The sequence below is a fragment of the Pimephales promelas genome, chromosome 11, assembly GCF_988280905.1.
Source record: "Pimephales promelas chromosome 11, fPimPro1.hap1.1, whole genome shotgun sequence".
Classification (NCBI taxonomy): Eukaryota; Metazoa; Chordata; class Actinopteri; order Cypriniformes; family Leuciscidae; genus Pimephales; species Pimephales promelas.
Window position 1 is genome coordinate 27,237,600 of NC_142779.1, and position 7,338 is coordinate 27,244,937.

General features: G+C 44.5%; 1 non-coding gene across 1 annotated transcript; it reads right to left on the reverse strand.

Annotated features, from left to right (window-relative positions):
* Positions 1 to 6,550: 6,550 nt before the first annotated feature.
* trnai-uau (transfer RNA isoleucine (anticodon UAU)) lies at positions 6,551 to 6,644 on the reverse strand. The gene is made up of 2 exons: positions 6,607 to 6,644; positions 6,551 to 6,586 (listed from the first exon to the last, which is right to left on the reverse strand). It is a non-coding gene; the product is annotated as a tRNA-Ile (tRNA).
* Between the last annotated feature and the right edge of the window lie 694 nt (positions 6,645 to 7,338).

Below are 7,338 nucleotides of genomic sequence, written 5' to 3' on the forward strand. Positions count from 1 at the left end.
GGCCGAGGGGTGTTGGAGGACTCAACAGGTTTTTCACTCTGGAGCAATAAGGTTGCACAGTAGGGTGCAGCAAGCCGACAGAGCCGGGCCTCTCAGTGTTTCTACCCATTTAGGGTGAGAACACGGGAGGAGACCGGCTCTACACGTAGACTATAGTATCTAGCGAACGTGTTAGGTGTCGCCCAGCCCGCAACTCTACAGATATCTGTTAGCGAGGCGCCACGAGCCAGCGCCCAGGAGGATGCAACGCCTCTCGTGGAGTGTGCATGCAACCTGAGTGGGCAGGGCACGCCTTGAGCTTGGTAAGCCAAGGCGATGGCATCCACTATCCAGTGGGCCATCCTCTGCTTGGAGACAGCCTTTCCCTTCTGCTGGCCTCCGTAACAGACAAAGAGCTGGTCTGAGGTCCTGATGCTTTGAGTTCTGTCCACGTACATACGCAGAGCGCGAACGGGACAGAGCAAAGCCAGGGCTGGGTCTGCCTCTTCCAAAGGCAGCGCTTGCAGGTTCACTACCTGGTCTCTAAAGGGAGTGGTAGGAACCTTGGGCACATAGCCAGGCTGGGGTCTTAATACCACGTGGCTGTCACCCGGCCTGAACTCTAGGCACGATTCGTCGACCGAAAATGCGTGCAGATCTCCTACCCTCTTGACAGAGGCCAATGCAACCAGGATCAAAGTCTTCATGGAAAGAAGCTTTAAATCCACTGATTGCAAAGGCTCAAAGGGAACGTCCTGAAATGCTCGGTGCACCAGGGAAAGATCCCAAGAGGGTATGGAGGGGGTTCGAGGAAGATTAAATCGTCTCGCCCCCCCTAAGAAACCTGACGACCAGGTCGTGCTTTCCAACTGTTTTGCCATCGATGTGGTCGTGATAAGCTGAAATAGCAGCAGCATGGACTTTGTGGGTGCAGGGAGACAGTCTTCGCTCCAACCCTTGCTGCAAAAAGGAAAGCACGGACCCTATCAAACATCTTCGGGGGTCTTCTCGGCGACAATAGCACCACTCGACGAACAGGTTCCACTTCAGGTACCTGTAGTACCTCTGGGGGTAAGTCACCTAGAACCTCTGCGTCCCATCCAGGGACCAGACGTGGAGTTTCCCGAGGTCTGGACGCGGGTGCCATAGGGTGCCACGTCTCTGAGTCAGAAGATCCTTCCTCAGAGGAATGGGCCAGGGAGGGACTGTCACAAGGAGCATAAGTTCTGGGAACCAGGTCCGAGTGGGCCAGTAGGGAGCCACCAGAAGGACCTGCTCCTTGTCCTCCCTGACTTTGCACAGTGTCTGTGCAAGAAGGCTCACTGGGGGAAATGCATATTTGCGAAGGCCCCGGGGCCAGCTGTGTGCCAGTGCGTCCGTGCCGAGTGTTCCCTCGGTCATGGAGTAAAACAGCTGGCAGTGGAAGGTCTCGGAGGAGGCAAACAGGTCTACCTGAGCCTCCCCAAACTCTCTCCAGATCAGCTGAACCACCTGGGGGTGGAGTCACCATTTTCCCGGGAGCACGGCTCGTGATAGCTCGTCGGCCACATGGTTGAGCACACCGGGGTCATGCATGGCTCGAAGCGACCTCAGATGCTTCTGACTCCAGAGGAGGAGATGGCGGGCGAGTTGTGACATACGACGGGAGCGTAGACCACCTTGCCGGTTGATATAAGCAACGGTCGCAGTGTTGTCCGTATGGACCAACACATCCCTGCCCTGCAGCAGCCTTTTCAGACGGGGTGTACTGCTAGCAACTCGAGGCAATTGATATGCCAATGCAGATGAGGGTCCTTCCACACACCTGATACTGCATGCCCATTGTACGTGGCACCCCAGTCGGTGGCAGAGGCATCTGTGAATACCACAGCATGCCTGGATACCTGTTCCAAGGGGACTCCTGCCCGAAGGAACGAAGGATCTGACCACGGGCTGAAGGTCTGACGGCAGGCCGGAGTGATTGCCACCCGGTGAGTGCCATGATGCCACGCCCATCTCGGGACTCGGCCGTGAAGCCAGTGCTGAAGCTGTCTTATATGAAGCAAGCCGAGCAGGCTTACCGCTGCTGCTGCTGCCGTATGCCCCAGGAGCCTCTGAAAGAAATTCAGTGGGACCGCCATCCTGCCCTTGAATGTGTTCAAGCAGTCCAGCACCGACTGAGCACGCTGCTCTGTGAGGCGCATTGTTTGTGCGACCAAATCCAACTCCATACCGAGAAGAGTGATCCTCTGCACGGGGGCGAGTTTGCTCTTCTCCCAGTTGACCCGAAAACCCAACTGGCTGAGGTGCCTGAGCACAAGGTCCCTGTGATCGCATAACTGATCTCTCGAGTGTGCTAGTATGAGCCAGTCGTCGAGATAGTTGAGGATGCGAACACCCTGTTCTCTCATGGGAGAAACAACTGCGACTTTTGTGAAGACATGGGGGGACAGGGACAGCCCGAAGGGTAGGACCTTGTACTGATATGCTCGACCCTCGAACGCAAAGCGCAGAAACGGCCTGTGTCGAGGGAGAATCGAGACATGAATGTATGTGTCCTTCAGGTCGATCGCTGCAAACCAATCTCGGGGATGGATGCACTCGAAGATGCGTTTGTGCGTGAGCATTTTGAACGGTAGCTTGTGGAGGCTCCGATTCAAAACTCGCAGGTCCAAGATTGGTCGTAACCCACCACCTTTCTTGGGTACAATGAAGTAGGGACTGTAGTGCCCTGACTTCATATCGGCTGGAGGGACCGGCTCTATCGCGTCCTTCGCCAGTAGGACTGTGATCTCCGTGCGCAAGACATGGGCATCGGCTGCTCTCACTGTAGTGGAGTGGATGGCCCAAAACTTGGGGGGACGCCGGGCGAACTGAATCGCATAGCCGAGCCTGATGGTCCAGATGAGCCAGCGAGACGGACTGGGGTGCGCTAACCAGACACAGCCAGAGATGGCGTTCCTGGACCACCATGGTGGACATCGCACGGCCCACTGAGCGAGCGGTAACCTTCGTTGCATGAAGCGCGAGGTCCGTCGCCCTCCGGAGTTCTTGGAACACCAGTGGGTCATGACCACCCTCGTCCAGTTCCTTCAGTGCCTTGGCCTGATGGACCTGGAGCAACGCCAAAGCGTGCACAGCAGAGGCAGCTTCCCCACAGGCCTTGTAAACCTTGCCGGTTAAATCCGACGAGTACTTACAGGCCCGGGAAGGGAGAGTGTGTTGTTACGTCCCTCTGCTATTTTTCTAGGGATTAAGGAAGCAACATTCATAATACTAATAATAATAGTGTGTACATCTTCAAAGTGCCGGACAGAACAAGAAAAATAAAACGTACTCGCCAGAACTCAGCTCAAAAAGGATTTATTAATCCTCATTGCCATTTTTAAGAAAGTGTGTTTGCCACAGGTACAAACAATATAAGAACAATAACAAACATAACATTTAACAAATACTTAAAGTGGGAAAAGTGAGCACGAGAGATACCCAAATCAAAGAAATCAATAAAACAAAAACGAATTATCTAAAGGTTAAATTTAACTAAACTAACTACCAAACACAAAATGTAGAAAGTAATAATCTTCGGCGTCAAGACGCTCTAACTAAAACTATACTAACTACATAACAAAACTTACAAAGTGGGCATTCTCCTGAACTAGTGTGTCTAACACAATCAACAATCCTAAGTGCAAAGTGTATGTCGCGCGACCTACTAACCTGCTCTCTTCCCAGCTTTACACACTCCGTGTAAAGTCATCAGGTTGACATTATAATCTCAAAACACTAGGCAACAATAAACAGCAACTAAAATGTTAGACACACACACAGAAACTCATTGAAAGTAAATCAAACAAGCGAACAAACAAAAGTGAGCAAACAGCTGGTCAACATTTGAGTGAGCGCGGTCTTTAACTGCAGTGGTGAGATGTGATTGGAGGAGGCGGACCAAAACGTCACCGTCAGAATGGAGATTGACAGCAGATTGATCCAACGGACACCTGAAACACACACTACAACAACAACACACCCACATCCATATTGCAACACTTAAATACGTACGAGTACGTAACAGCGTGTTGTAAGCCCAGTGGGCTTACAACACGCTGTTACGTACTCGCCCAGACACACAAGACAGCGTTCGTGACCATCCCGCGATCCCAGGTAATGACCGCATCCAGAAACACACAAATAGAAAGTCATCCTTTAAAAAAAAAAAAAAAAAAAAAAAAAAAAGATGCTCTATCTGTGTAAGCTCTTTTAGTGACTGCTCTCGCTGGTACTGAAGCACGCAGGGGAACAGTCACTGTGAACACAGACAGGAATGTGCACCTGACTGTGCGCTCTCTCTCTCTCTCTCTGTTTACCAGCCGTTAAAACAGCTTTTTGATTTGCTCAAACACACAACTGACAAGAGAGAGAGAAAGGAAGACTGCTCGCGTCGCTGTGCTGTGACGCCCGCACCGGGAAGGAGAGGTCCAAAGAAGAGGGTTGTAAAAGTTTCTTCACACTCTTGAAGAACAGACATGAAGTCGTTTGGCTCCGAAGCAAAAAGCTGAAGTGCAATCACACAGCCGGTCGTTATATACCCGCGCTGACGAGGACATGCAGCTGTTGCAAATGATTCCACGCCAATGTGCATTGGCTTGTTTTAGATCCACTCGAAGTAAATTGGCTCTCTAGCGAGATTCCTATAGGTCAGTCTGACCTACGTTGTAGTGACTGACCGATAGGGAACTCCATTGTTTCAACAACAAATGGAAGTTTTACCAGAAAACTATTCAAAGAAATTGCTTAATGAATCTATGTGCACAATAAATTACCTGCTTTGTCTGAATCTCCCCGGAGACATTGCCTTTTGTAAGGTTGAGTGCTGCTAAGAAAAACAAATGACAAGAGGTAGGCATGTACATTGGTAGATATAGTAGGCCTACATATATAAACTAATGTTTAATGTAGGAACATGCAAACAGCTACATGCATTTGCAGAGTGAAGTTGTCCACAAGGGTCAGACTGTCAGGCTGGTGCTGTCGTCCTCACACTGCTATGACGTATGGTTTTGCAGTTCTGCAGTTGGTTAATATTGGCCCCAAGCACATGCCAACGCACTTGCCCACGCGGCTAATTGTGGTGTGAAATATTTGAGTAAAAAGTATATGCTCATTAATACCTTTGGCTTATTCCAAATACTACTACAAATTGCATACTATGTCTTCAATAACAAATGTACATTATTAGACAAATGAAACTTAGCTATACTTTGTACAAAATACTTATGTAGGCCTATACTATAATGTATTTTGAAAGTATACTTTTAATGAATTGTTACAATGATCATTTCTAGCATACTAATAAAGTGCAAATAAATACACTTTAAAAAAAAAAATGATTGAATTTTCACTTCAAGTATAGCTACATTTTTTGGTGTTGTTTTTTTTGGGAAAATATACTGAACTACAATTATTTTAAACTGTGTTAAAAGTTGTATAGTGAAAAAAGGTTAAAGCATGATGCTAATATACTCTAAAAATATTTTAAAAAAGAAAAGGGAATTTCAAATACAATAAAGTATATATATATTTTTTCCACTAGGGTTCAAATGAGTGAAAGTTAAATTGTAACTTGTCAAAATGTAATAGACAGTCAAAAGTCTGACAAGTCAAAGTAATCTGTGCTTCAAATGTAAATATATTAAAACAGAACAAAATGTTAATAAAAGTTGAAAATAAATTGTAATTTTCTTATTTTTGAAATATAAAGTTTAAAACAATCCACATTTAGTAAAATGTGTGGACAGTGGAAGATTAAATCTTATTTCAACATCCAAGAAAAAGTGAAAAAGAGGGAAATTAAATACATGAACAGAAGGAGCAAGAGAGAGATCTGATGAAATTCATGAACAACTCTGCCACCAACTGACAGGTCTGTGTAAGTGCTTAATGTTAACGAGATGTATAAAAGGCCTTTTAGATGATCTTAGACTGCAATCTGCTCTTAGATGAAGGTACTACTACCAACTCAATTAAAATCTTGAAATCACAATACAATCTATGTATAAACTTATTTCACAAATTAAAATATCAGATTTTAAGTACACAGGAAAACATTGAAATCATTTATTTAGATTGTATTAAACAAACGGAAACGGTAAATAAATACACATGCAAATAATTGACTGTTCAATATATATTAAGTTGTTTTATATCATAAGCAGTTTAAATTGTAAAGCTGTTACCTCCCCGAAACAAACCCATGTTTTATTTTTCTAATCCGGACCTATTATTACGCCTATATGGACCATTTTGCTAGATGTAAACAACACTGGTCCAGAAACACTTTCTGTTTCAGTTTGTAACTGTTTTCTTTATTTCACATGTAAAGAAAACATCTTAAAGATGTTGTTTAACTTTTTGATTCAGTTTTACATGTTCTGTTGGTTGTATTTTATCCCAGCTTTTGTGTAGTGCTAAAAAACTGAAACAGGAAGTGCTTCTGGACCAATGTTGTTTACATCTTGCAAAATGGTCTATAACGTCCTACTACTTGACAGCTGAATATTAGGCCAAATTAAAATTAGAACCATTACAAAAACACTGCTCCAGGTGAGGCTCGAACTCACAACCTCGGCATTGCTCTGCAATGTACTGCTGTATAAGTACCGCGCGCTAACCGATTGCGCCACTGGAGCGTCGCTCATTTTGGCTGTCATTACGTATATGATGATGGTGCTACTGAGCGTTATTATTTTTTTTTCTAAACTACCCAATGTTTTATGCATCACGTGTTTTAACTTACTGTGAAAGTTAAAAACAGCATACTTGAAGTGTGCAGATCCCGTAGTAGGCTGTGGATTTAATATTTTAAACGGCAGTTTAAAATATCATAGATTTTATGAACGTTTTATGAGACATTAAATGCTTTTGAATGCTAAATCGTGTCCGTGTACGTTTTGATAGAAGTTTTTTCTTTTGAACCACAAAACAAAATAACGAGAAACCACCTTTTTTTTCGTTTGTCGTTTCCAAACCAAAAACAAAGAAACGGTAAAAAAAAATAAAAAAAAAAATAAAAAAAAAAACGTACAACAGACATTCTCTGACCATACTGGATTTTGCCTGCTCTGTTTACCATAAAACCGAAACCGGAAGTTAGCGCGGCTGTGCAGGAAATAAAATTGTCCGCTAATATTTTTTAAATAAAACTTACAAATAAACGTGAAATACTTATAAGAAACTCTTAGAAATGGTTTCTTAGAAATGGTTTCTTAAAAATTTAACAGATTTATTAAATTATTAACTGCCTTAATAACAACACATTTACACTAATTAAAAACAAAATCTGCCATGAATCTTTTGTTGATTATGTTGCTCTTGGCAGAGATC